Below are 12,248 nucleotides of genomic sequence, written 5' to 3' on the forward strand. Positions count from 1 at the left end.
CCCACATCAAGACAGTATGTGTTTGGCCCCTGGGAGTAGTGGATTTTCAGAGTGAGCCTATCAAACTTTTTGGAAGATGGCAGCATAGCCCCATCGCGGGAAGCCGGGCTTCTTTCTGTTTGGGAGCGGTTGACTGGGCTGGGTGACTTTAGCTGAGCCATTAAGTGTTCCTTGGCACAAATTTCCTTCTTTGGGAATATACCTGTCCTGCCTGCCTCTCAGGGTGGTTGGAAGACAGGATGAGATAATGGATCTAACCTCCTATAAAGCACTCATCAAATGGAGGGTAAGAATATTACTGTTCTAATTATTGGGAGCCCTTCAGCAGGTTGCTCATGGGAGAGTCACAGAGATGGGGACAGTCACCTCTTACCACTCTGCACACCCCTTAGGAGAGCCCTGACTGAGGGACTGGATTCAAGAAGGCAAATATGGCATTTCAGGCAGAGATCCTGAGCTCATCACCCTTCACGGGTGTCAGATTCTTTATGTTGAACCTAAGTCTTTTACTGCTTATGCTTCTGTTCTGAGGAAAGATTTTCTTCTCTCTGCCCGATGAAACAGTATATTATTTTAAGTACTTATACCCTGAAGACACTGACCACCAAAGAACATGACCCAGAGTTGCCAAATATGATTCCTGGGGGGTGGAGTCCAAGGCTAACAGAAACCAAGCATTTGTTTGAGAAAGGGGCCAACGACAGAGTTAGCCCTTGACCCCTTTATTTATGGTTTCAATCTCTTCCCTAACTTTGTCCCAAACTCAGGCCATTTTACTTCCTATAGGATCTTTTTTCCCCTGAGGGGAAGTGCTATTTTGGGTAGAAGTCTGTATTGAAAATGAGGAAGTGAGTTTTAGCGGAGAATATTTGTTCAGTGTGTTTTAGATAATAGAAGTGGGATAAGGCACTTCAGTTAAGATAGAATTTGGAGAACGTCTGAGAAGTTGGGTTTCTGATGGTCATTCTGCCCCTCAAACTGCTGAGATCTTCCCTCGGCACTCCAAACTTTTCCATTAGGGGCACCCTCTCGTGCCTCTGAAATTGGATAAGTGCTACCTTGTTAGCTAACAGCAGCATTAATTATATTAATGATTAATAGCTAATTAGTCATAGTACTGTAATGCACAATGGAGATTTCCTATCTCGCAACAGCTCTGAGGCACATTCCCCTCCTGGCTAGTGAGCACAGTGTGGCTCTCGATTTCCCGGCCACTGTGGCACTCTCAGTTTCTGCAGTTTTGAATCAGCGGCCTCATTCATCTGCTGAGTGACACTATGGCTTGTGTTCAGTCTCCGGTATTTCTGTCCTGTCGCTCACTCACGCACGTCCTCGAGTCCCAAGGAGGCCAGTCAGGATCCCCCTCCCCGCCCAACACACACACACACACACACACACACACACACACACACACACCCCTTGTTTCATCCAGGTGCTTCTACGTCTCCACCTCACTCGGCTCTCCTCTTCTCCTTGGACCCTTCCTCAAGCCGGAGCGGCTCCCTCAGGTCCCGGGATCCCACCCCGCGGGCCCCAAGCCCGTCCGGACTCCAGCTCCGGGCTTCCTCTCAGCAACCACGCCCCCAGACCCAGGGCGCGCGGCGCGCACGCGCAGTCCACGCCTTTACCTGGGCGCTCGGCAGTGGGCGGAGTGGGCGGGGTGGGGGAGGCGGGGGTGGAGCGCGGGCCGGCGGTTGATCTGGGCGGACGAGCGCTCGCGGGGTGGCAGGAGGGAGAAAAAGGTGCGCCCGGGCCGGCCCTGCGGGCTGCGCATGCGCGCCGCCGCGCCCCGCGGCCGGGATGCCAGGGGGCGGGCGGAGGGAGACGTCGGCAGCCCAGTGGGGCGGAGTGGGGGGGGGCGGCGCGCTGAGGGGCCGCGGGCGCGCGCGCGCGCGTTCTCGCCGCCGCTCGCCCTCGCTCCCCGCCCCCCTCTCCGCACACACAGACACCCCGACGCACAGACACACACACGCACACACAGACAGACACACACGCGCCCTCCCCTGCCTCCCTCCCCGCGCGCCGCCCGCCCCGCCGGCCCCGCTCGCCCTCGCGCGCTCGGAAGGGAGTCGCGAGACGTCGGAGCGGCGGCCACGTAGCGCTGCGGCGGCGGCGGCGGCGGCGGCGGCGGCGACGGCGGCGGCAGCGGCGGCGGCGGCCGAGGCCGGGTCTGTGGAGCGGCCCTGAGGAGAGACGTTGGGCGGGGTGGGGGGGAGGGGCCGGCCCGGCCGGCGGTTGTTACTCGAGCGCCGCGGCTACAGGCCCCCCGCCGCAGGGATGGACCGCCGAGGCGGCGGTCGGGGCGGCGGAGGCGGAGGCGGCCGGCCCGGGTGAGTAGGAACCCCTGCACCCCCAGCCCCCACCACGCACACGCCACAGTGGCGGCTGCACCCCCTTGCAGCCTCCTCTTCCTCCCCGCTGCCCGCCGGGCCGGCCGGGGCTCTGCGCGCAGGGTTCACCCTATGCCGAGGCAGCTGCGTGCACTAGGCCGGAGCAGCCCCCATCCGGTGGGGAGGCCCGGGGCGCCGCGCTCTTGTGGCCCAGAGCTTGGGCCGGGGAGGGGTGGGGGGGTGGGGGGCTCCCGCCTCTGCCCCTTCCGCCCCTTTCCTCTCTGGGACCCGGGCTTGGGCTCCAGTTTTGCAGGGAGTTAGCTGGCCCGGAGGCCTGGATGGGAGCTTGGAGCACGGGTTAGCGGCCGAGGGGGGAGGTTTGCACCGCTCCTCCGGCGAGCGTTCTGCCCTGCAGCTGGTGGCTTGCACCCCTTGTCTCCCCCGCCCTGCGGCTGCGCCCAAGCCTCCCACCCCGGGGAGTATTGTGCCTCCGGAGATCAAATGCATCGCGTGTACACCCGCCTCACGCTCACCCCAGAGGGTTGTGCAGACCTTTCGCCACCCCCACCTTCGCCTCCCCTCCAATCAGACTCCAACTTCAGATGCCTCGACGGGAGACACGAAATGTAGTGACACCCCCGTGCAGCTGTACCGTGCTCATTGTCGAGGGAAGCCCCTGCCTCCCCCGCACGAAGTCGGGCTCTGCGATTGACGATCCCATATGCTCTTTGAAGAGGGCCAGTCTTTGATCAATCTCGTGGGTCCCTCCCCCACCCCCCCACACGCAGACGCGCGCGCGCGCGCGCACACACACACACACACACACACACACACACACACTTCCTGATTGTTGAGCAGCCCCTGTCATCGCCATTGTCAAAGAATAGCCGTGCCAATCAAAGGAATGTGCTTTTTTGCCGTTGGAGAAGGCTGCTTGCCGCAACCGTAGTCTCAGGATGTTCTTTCTGAGTCGGCCTTGTGCTGGCTCCCGCATGGCCCCCAGGTTCAAGCATCAGCGGCCAAGCAGTGCTTTCCCCTCTCCCGACCTCTCAGTCCCGACCCTCAGTGTAATTAATATCGGAGTGATGCTTGGCCCCTGTGAATGAGCTCCACATGGTGTATTGGGATCGCGGTGACATTGTAGTGTTGAACGCCGGGTGGGCAAGACAGAGTGCGCCAGTAGTAGGACAGCCAGAGGTATTTGGGGACGAGTGTCTGGGATCGGGTCTCCCCTCACCCCCGAGGGATGTCCAGGCCCCGTATTGTTCAGGGAATGGTAACTGGCACGCTTTGTTGACAACATGTGTCTGTTTGAGGAGGAAGAACTGCGGTGGCTGGGTGTGTGTGCCCAGCGCGGGTGACGTTCCTGCTGAGGGCTAATGTGAGCAGGGTGACTGCCCCGGGGTCTTCTGTGCTGTTCCACAGCCGGGTTGTTTGTATCACAAGTGCACTTGAATTCAGTAAGATTTTGCTTAGAATGTTCTCCCCAGAGTTTTAGTGATCCTCCTGGAAATGGCTGCTTCAGCGTTTCTTAACCTTTCTTAGGGGGATGGCAAAGCTGCTAGGAAGAACCCCCCCCCCAGCAGTGAAACAGACAACTTTGTATGCAGTTCTAGTCTTGAGGCAGGTTCTGGGTTGCACAAAAGTGAAAGGAACTTGAGTTTTGTGTTTTTGGCTTTGTTTCTTAAGGATTTGCATTTACCTTGTCTGCTTCTGAGCAATAAGCAACAAAGTAGGTTATGTGTGTACCCTGTGCTTCCTTCTTTGATTACAATCATTTAGGTATTTGTGTATCCTTTTCTGTCTTCCTGTGAAAATGGAGATGCTTGAGTGTTTCAGAAAAAGTTAAAACTGGACTAAAAGTTACTTGTTTGATTTGACCAATTGACAATGTACATACCTTGCACTCTATATTTTAAATGTAGCAAAATTTGACAGCAAAGTCAGTGATGCTTTAGAATCTTTGTGTTGATTGATGTCGGTCTGAGCCTTTTATAATACGGAGATTGGAGCGATGGTACAGTCCATGGGGCTCTTTCCTTGCACCCGGCCAACCCACTTCAACCCCTGGCACCCCATTTGGACCCCGAACCCACCAGGAGTGCTTCCTTAGAAGAGAGCCGAAGACAGCCCTGAGTAGATCTGGGTGTGGCCCAAAAGTTAAAAAAAAAAAAAAAAGAAGGCTTTATCATTCTCATAGTAGAGCACTTGTTCTATTTTTTTTAAACTTAATTAAATATCTTTCATGTCTTTATTAAGGTCGACACATTGCCAAGAGAATCGTATGTTTCAAGTTTTGTTTTAATGGAGGATTTTCATTGTAGTTAGGGAATTTAGTTTCTTCATTTAAAATGAGGAACTGGGGATAAAAGTTTTACCAATCTGTTAGTAAGCAGGGGATAGATATCAGCTATTCCTGTTTCAGTCACTGGGCACCCAGTCTTTGCCTGTGATCCCATTTCAATCAAGAGACATTTATTCCACCTTGTAATCGTGTTGTGATCAGCACTGACATAAACAGTCTCCAGCTCTGCAGGAGTTTAGGATTCTGACAATGTTTTTCACTAAAAGAGTTCTTTGAGACGGGTAGAATGTTTGCGAGGGGGGCGTTCTAGAGGCTAAGGAATTCCTGGTATTGGCATATTTTTGGAGGGCAAGGAAGATCAAGAATCTTACACAGAACCTGTTCCACACACCTGAAGAATAGCATTTATTCTAATAATTATGTAGTGTGCCCTATTAAATTTGAAAGCTTGCTGAGATTGCAAGTAACACTTTATTATCTCATAAATGTGCTTGAAAATGGCCTTCTATTGCAGGTTATATTTTTTGGTGATGCCTGAAGTTTTACTGTTGGAAATTATTTGCCTTATCTGAGCCCAATCCATTTCAAAGTTGCAAATATGTTACTTTTCTTTGTCAGCATATATAGTGACCCAGCATTAGGGGCTTAGGGGACAGTGTGCTTCCTTGATTTACTACTGCAGAACCGCTTCTCACCAGTCACTTACCTAGTTAAACACCCACTCACCGCAGAGCAGCTGATCATATAACACCTATGACTGTGGGAGCCTTCTCACTGCCAGATTCAGAGCCTGGAAGCCAGAAAACAATCGCCCAGCAGTGGAACGCTTAAGGAAGCAGTAGTGGTGCCAGCAGCTCACTCGTTAATGCAAACAGCTCGCTTTAGTTTCTTCAACACACTTCTCCAGACACCCTTCCCTGAGGAGGTTTCAGATCAGCAGTTCCTGCTCAAGGGAAACAGCGTCTGCTTTCTGCAGTGGTGGCCTCAAGATCTGACTGGTGGCATCCAGAAATGTTTCCCTTTCTGCTCTCAGTGCGGGAAGTAAACTTGTAGTGTGGTAAGAAACATACTTTTCAAGTTTGTAGAAAAAGTTGATCAGGAGTCCTGCTGTTGTAATTTTGTTTCCGAATGCCTGAAGCCTAGGGGAGAAGTAAACTGTTGAACAACTTAGTTGTTTTGTTGTTGTTATTTTCAATCTTACCTTCTCAAAAGTTTTATAATCACACCCAAAATTTGAGTGTACTTTTGAGTTTCGTTTCCCTTGTTTTAAAACGTCAGTCAAGGCACAGCTTAACAACAACAAAATGTCCTATGGCTTCTCTTGTATCAGGGACCCCAGTCTTTGGAACTAGTTATTCCAAAGGAGAGAACTGTATTTCCTCACTGGGAACCCTTGGGTCTTGTGCTATGGTTTTAGGTATCTTTCTTTTCCAGCTATTGCTAGCATCGTTTCAGACAGTACTTGAATGCGTTTTGATAGAGGTGAACTGATTTTGTAGTTAGTGACTTTGAGTGAGGATCAGAAGAGATCAGTCTAGGAGTCAGGCTGAATTAGATTTGAGTTGTCGCCTCACCATTTATTGGCTTTATGGCATTGGGCAAGTTACATTGACCTCTCTCGCCTCAGTTTCTTCATCCGCAGGTGGGATTTGTTGTGAGGATTAGAGATAATGTATGTAAGCTTTACCACAGTTCCTGGCACATGTACTTATTTAAGACTCGGTAAACGGTAGGGCACAGGTGTTGTGGGAGTGAAACACAGATCATTTTGCTTAAAAGATTTAGAGGTCTGGCACTGGGCTCTGCATACTTTTATTTGTGCAGATTTGGGATGAAAAAATCGCAAATATTTGATTTGGAGCATACTTAAGTCCTGCAGGTGCAGAGTGCTTATTGGAACTTTGATTTGTTGCTCTATGGCTGACTCAACCTGGTGGAGACAATGCAATCAAGCTCCCAAATTGACAGCGTTCTGCACAGACCGTACTTGTTTTAAGCCTATTCAGAGCTTGTATGGTGAAAGGGGTATTTTAGGATCTGATTTATCTCAATGAGTTCTGTGTTCAGAGTAGAATTGTGCAAAGTCTTGTGTAAATTTTCATGGCTAATGCAAACTGTGAAGTGCTCAATAGAATCAGTGAATGTATCAGATGCTCATTTTAGTTAATCTGTTTATATATCAATAACTTTTTAAAATTTTATTTTATTTATTTATTTTTTTGCTTTTTGGGTCACACCTGGCGATGCACAGGGGTCACTCCTGGCTCTGCACTCAGGAATTACCCCTGGCAGTGCTCAGGGGACCATATGGGATGCTGGGAATCCAACCCGGGTTGGCTGTGTGCAAGGCAAACGCCCTACCCACTGTGCTATTGCTCCAGCCCCACAATAACTTTTTTTTAAAAAATAGCAGTAACATTTTATTTCTAAAAGCATCTATGAACATTTTTGCAAAAAATCTCTTATCTGATGTTTTGATTATAAAATGTTATTAGGGCTGTAGATCTGAAGATTTTGGGCATTTCTGCTTTGGTGGAAAAGAAAAGTGCCTGTCAGATTTTGGGGCTGGAGTGATAGCACAGTGGGTAGGGCGTTTGCCTTGCACGCGGCCAACCTGAGTTCGATTCCCAGCATCCCATATGGTCCCCCAGCATCGCCAGGAGTAATTCCTGAGTGCAGAGCCAGGAGTAACCCCTGTGCATCGCCAGGTGTGACCCAAAAAGCAAAAGAAAAAAAAAGAGAGAAAGAAAGAAAAGTGCCTGTCAAATATTATTAACTATGTTAGACCTATACCTATAGATTGTGTGTGCAATTTGTAGTCTTATTTTTAGGCTAAAAGATAGCTTTGTGATAAAATGTGGCTTTACATTTATTTTCTTTCCTTTCTTTCCTTCTTTCTTTTATTCTTTCATTCTTCCATTCTTTCTGTTTTTGGGACATTCCCAGCAGTGCTCAGGGCTTACTCCTGGTGGGCTTGGGGGACCATATGTATATAGGGGATATAACCCAGGTTGACCGTGTGCAAGGCAAGCACCCTACCCACTGTACTATCACTCTAACCCGAATATTGATTACTTTGAAAAGTAACTTTAAGCTCATGTTACAATTATTCAATACATAGCTTTAAAAAGAGGATTTCTTGATATTTAATTATTCTATCATTTTTACAGAATACCATTGTGAAAAGTACGTGACTAGGTAGATATGTCAGTAGTGCATTTGGACTTACCTCAAGGAATCTGTTAGTCTTATTTTAATTGAATTTAATTAATGCTTTCGGCATTTGCTTTACATTTGGCTGTGCTCAGAGTTTACTCCGAACTGCATTCAGGGGTCACTTCGGGTGGTACTTGGGGGACTATAGGGGGTGCCAAAGATCCAACCTGGCTTGGCCACGTGGCAAGGAAAGCACCGTTTGCCGTACTCTTTATGACCCTCTTGTTTTATTATTGAGTCACCAAGGGACTTGCCCATTATTGGAAGGAGTTGCTAGCATTGAATTGCTGACAAAGAGGGTTTGGAAAAGAATGATCTTTCCCTTGCTAAGGTTCCCAAATTGACTGGTCTCCTGTCTCCTTTTCAGGAAAGAACTCATACAGCTCCCCTCTGGAAATCTGACTTTTTAGGGAAAGTGCCCCCAATTTTACCTGAGGCTGCTGCCACCCCTGCTGACTGTTTCATTGTCACCCCCTTAGGATGGGGGGGGGGGCAGTATCACTCACTTTGTGAAGCACTGCAAATTAGTTATTTAATTTTTTTTAAATCTTTGGACCACTCCTTGTGGTGTCTAGGGTTTGCTCCTGACTCTGTTCTCAGGAATCACACCAGCTAGTACTTGGAGGGATCATATGGGGTGCTGGGGATAGAACCTGGGTTTGCTGCTTGCAAGGCAACCGTCCTACCTTCTGTACTATCGCTACAGTCCCAGACACTGCAAATTAGATTTTGCAGAGGACTTGGACAAACTTAATGTTTGCCAGAATGTATGATAGCCTTTATATATGTGAGACCAGACTAAATGGCTAAGTAAAATACTTGTTGTTCCTCAACTGCTTTTTTTTTTTGAAGAAGGGTATTGGAGGAGGTGCTATTAAAAACAACAACAGCTAAACACACCACAAAACCAAAAAACAAACTGGGGCAGGAGTAATAGTACAGCAGGTAGCGTGCTTGCTTTGCACGTGGCTGAACCTGGATTAATTTCCAGCATCCTATATAGTTGCTGACCATCACTGGGAGTAACCAGGAGCACTGCCAGGTGTGGCCCCAAAAAAGGGGAGAAAAAAGGCTTTTTTTTGTTTGTTTCTTAGAGTCCAATTGGAAGGGATTATTGGAAAACAAGTTGAAATCATGTGGAGAATGATTCCATGGCCTGATTCTTGGCACATCAGGTAGGCCTTGCACACGGCCCACCCGGGTCTGATTCCTCCGTCCCTCTCAGAGAGCTTGGCAAGCTACCGAGAGTATCTCGCCACACGGCAGAGCCTGACAAGCTAGCTGTGGCGTATTCGATATGCCAAAATCAGTAATGATAGGTCTCATTCCCCTGACCCTGAAAGAGCCTCCAATCGTTGGGAAAGATGAGTAAGGAGAGGCTGCTAAAATCTCAGGGCTGAGTGTAATAGAGACGTTACTGGTGCCCACTCGAGTAAATTGATGAACAACAGGATGACAGTGATACAGTGATTTTTCTTGTTAGCTTGTAAGGCATACAGAATTATTTAAATTAGCTCAGAAATAGTACAGGGGTTAAGGTGCTCACCTTCACACAGCCAAGCCCGGTCTGATCCTTGACACTGCATATTGGCCCCCGGCACACTAGAAGTGATCCCTGAACTCAGAGCCATGAGTAAGCCCTGAACACTTACCAGTGTGCCCAAACCCTACCCCACAAAAATTTCTTTTGGGGAAAAAAACACCCTAAACATCTATTAGTACAGAATCGGTGAAATCAATTATGATGTATTTATGTAATAGAATTAGCACTGTAGCACTGTTGAACCGTTCATTGATTTGCTTGAATGGGCACCAGTAATGTCTCCATTGTGAGACTTGTTACTGTTTTTGGCATATTGAATATGTTACATTTAGCTTGCCAGGTTCTGCCATGAGGGCGGGATACTCTCAGTAGTTTGCCAGGCTCTCTGAGAGGGACAGAGGAATCAAACCTGGGTCGGCCATGTGCAAGGCAAACGCCCTACCCGCTGTGCTATCGCTCCAGTCCGTAATAGAATTATATCATTAAAATTATTTTCTGGGGCTGGAGCAATAGCACAGTGGGTAAGGCGTTTGCCTTGCACGCGGTCGACCCAGGTTGGATTCCCAGCATCCCATATGGTCCCCTGAGCACCGCCAGGGGTAATTCCTGAGTGCAGAGCCAGGAGTAACCCCTGTGCATCGCCAGCTGTGACCCAAAAAAAACCAAAAACAAAAAAAAGAAAAAGAAAAATATCTGATTCATAGAAAAATTGCAGTGTCCTGATTTTCGATATTGGAATATTTAGGGTAACAAAATAATTTCAAACAGCTTTTTAGTACTTTTTTTTTTTGCTTTTTGGGTCACGCCTGGCGATGCACAGGGGTTACTCCTGGCTTTGCACTCAGGAATTACCCCTGGCAGTGCTAGGGGACCATATGGGATGCTGGGAATCGAACCCGGGTCGGCCTCGTGCAAGGCAAACGCCCTACCCGCTGTGCTATTGCTCCAGCCCCTTTTTAGTATATTCTTAAAGAACTTTTTACAATTATATAAGAGCATTCTCAAGCCAAACCCCACGTTGTTTTATTCTTCAGTAAAGAAGGGTTAACTGTGATGAAAAATGTTTTAAAAATTGTAACTCTTAAAATATATGTTTTCTAGGGACTGAAGCAATAGTACCGTGGGGTTCTTTCCTGGCATGTGACCAACCCGGGTTTGATCCCTGGCATCTCATATGGTCATCTAAGCACCATCAGGAAGAGCAGACCCAGTAATAACCCTTGAAGTTGCAAAGTATGTTGCTGTCTTCGTATAATACGAAAATCACAATCCTTTCTTCTTTGCCATTAGAAATATTTAAAATTAGTGTAGTTTATATAACTTATATATGTAGACTTTTTGGTAACCTGGGATTTTATACAATAGCAACATGAAAAATTCACATATAACTAATCTCGAATATTTTAAGCCTGCAAGCTCCCCGTGGTGTATTCATATGCCAAATACAGTGACAATGATGGGTCTCATTGTGACCCTATAAGAGCCTCTAATGCAGCACCACTGGGAAGGATGAGTAAAGAGAGGCTGCTAAAATCTCAGGGCTAGGACGAATGGAGACGTTACTGGGCCCGCTCGAGCAAATCGAGGATCAACGGGATGATAGTAATAGTGATAGTGAATATTTTAAGATTTGGCAGACTGCTAGCCATTTGGTTGGTGGATTATAATTGTGTGTATCCTTGCACTTTCACAGCTGCAAAGACACAATCATTTCTACTAAAAATTGCATTGATCCATTTAATTGCTTTAATAGCATTATGTTACTATTTTCCCTCCTCTTTCTGCCCAAAGAGGAAATAAAGATTAAAGTATAAATCTGTAAAGCAGTGGTTCTCAACCAAGAAATGGTTTTTGCCTTTAGGGTATGTTTGTCCATGTCTGGAAGCATCTTTAATTATCACAAGTGTGGCCTCGGGTATGCTATGACACTTCCTGGGTAGAGGTCAGGACAGATCTCACAGCAGAGGTCTGGTCTGAAATGTCAGCAGCGCTGAAGTTGAGACACCTGGCTGTGAAGTAACCAGTCACTAAACTGATGGCTACTAGGCAGGGAAGGGTCTCAGCGCTGACTTGGTTAGATTTAGCAGGTACAACTCATACACAATTTATCTAGAGAATAAATAAGCTAGTAGGTGATGCTCAGGGGTTATTCCTGGCATTGTGCTCAGCAATCACACCTGGCAGTGCTCAGGGGTCCTTGTGGGATGACTAGGGGCCCTTATAGGGTCCTTATGGATTGAACCCAGGTTGGCTGCATGCAAGGTAAGCACCTTACTCACTGTACTCTATTTCAGTAGTAGATAGTTTTTAACTAGTAATAGGTTTTTTAAAATTAAGACTGATTTTAGTATAAGTTTTGGTGGGCAGATCATTTGGGGTGGGGAGATATTTTGAGTCATACCCAGCTGTTTTAAGGGCTTTTTCCTGGCTTTGTGCTCGGGGATCTGAGCACTCCTGGTGGGGGGCTTGGAGGACCATATAGGGTGCCGAGGGTCCAGCCAGAATGGACTATGTGCAAAAGCAAGTGTCTAAACCCCTGTATATTCTTTTGGCCTGAAAAAAATTGGTTTTAATATAGACTATTTTTAGTCTCCTCGTGGTAAATCCCGATTATCTTGGAATATAGCTATTATCTAAAAGATTATGAAAAAGAGTCTTTCTGTATTATACTGCAGAGGCTTTTAGGGTCATTTTTTCAAAAGCAAATATATTTGACCTAATGTTTATCTTGCTTTGCTCTAAGAGAAAGGTGGATTTTTGATTTTGTTTTTGGGCCATATCGGGTGATGCTCAAGGCCTTACTCCTGGCTCTGCACTCATGAATTACTCCTGGTGGTCCTCGGGGACCATATGG

General features: G+C 47.7%; 1 protein-coding gene across 1 annotated transcript in view; it reads left to right on the plus strand.

Annotated features, from left to right (window-relative positions):
- Positions 1-1,935: 1,935 nt before the first annotated feature.
- Positions 1,936-12,248, plus strand: part of ZNF652 (zinc finger protein 652) — a 59,251-nt gene continuing 48,938 nt past the window's right edge. Inside the window, exon 1 of the mRNA XM_055130428.1 lies at positions 1,936-2,330. The gene's annotated coding sequence lies outside the window, so the exon portion shown is untranslated. The remainder of the gene's footprint in view (positions 2,331-12,248) is intronic.

Source organism: Sorex araneus, chromosome 3, assembly GCF_027595985.1.
Source record: "Sorex araneus isolate mSorAra2 chromosome 3, mSorAra2.pri, whole genome shotgun sequence".
Lineage (NCBI taxonomy): Eukaryota > Metazoa > Chordata > Mammalia > Eulipotyphla > Soricidae > Sorex > Sorex araneus.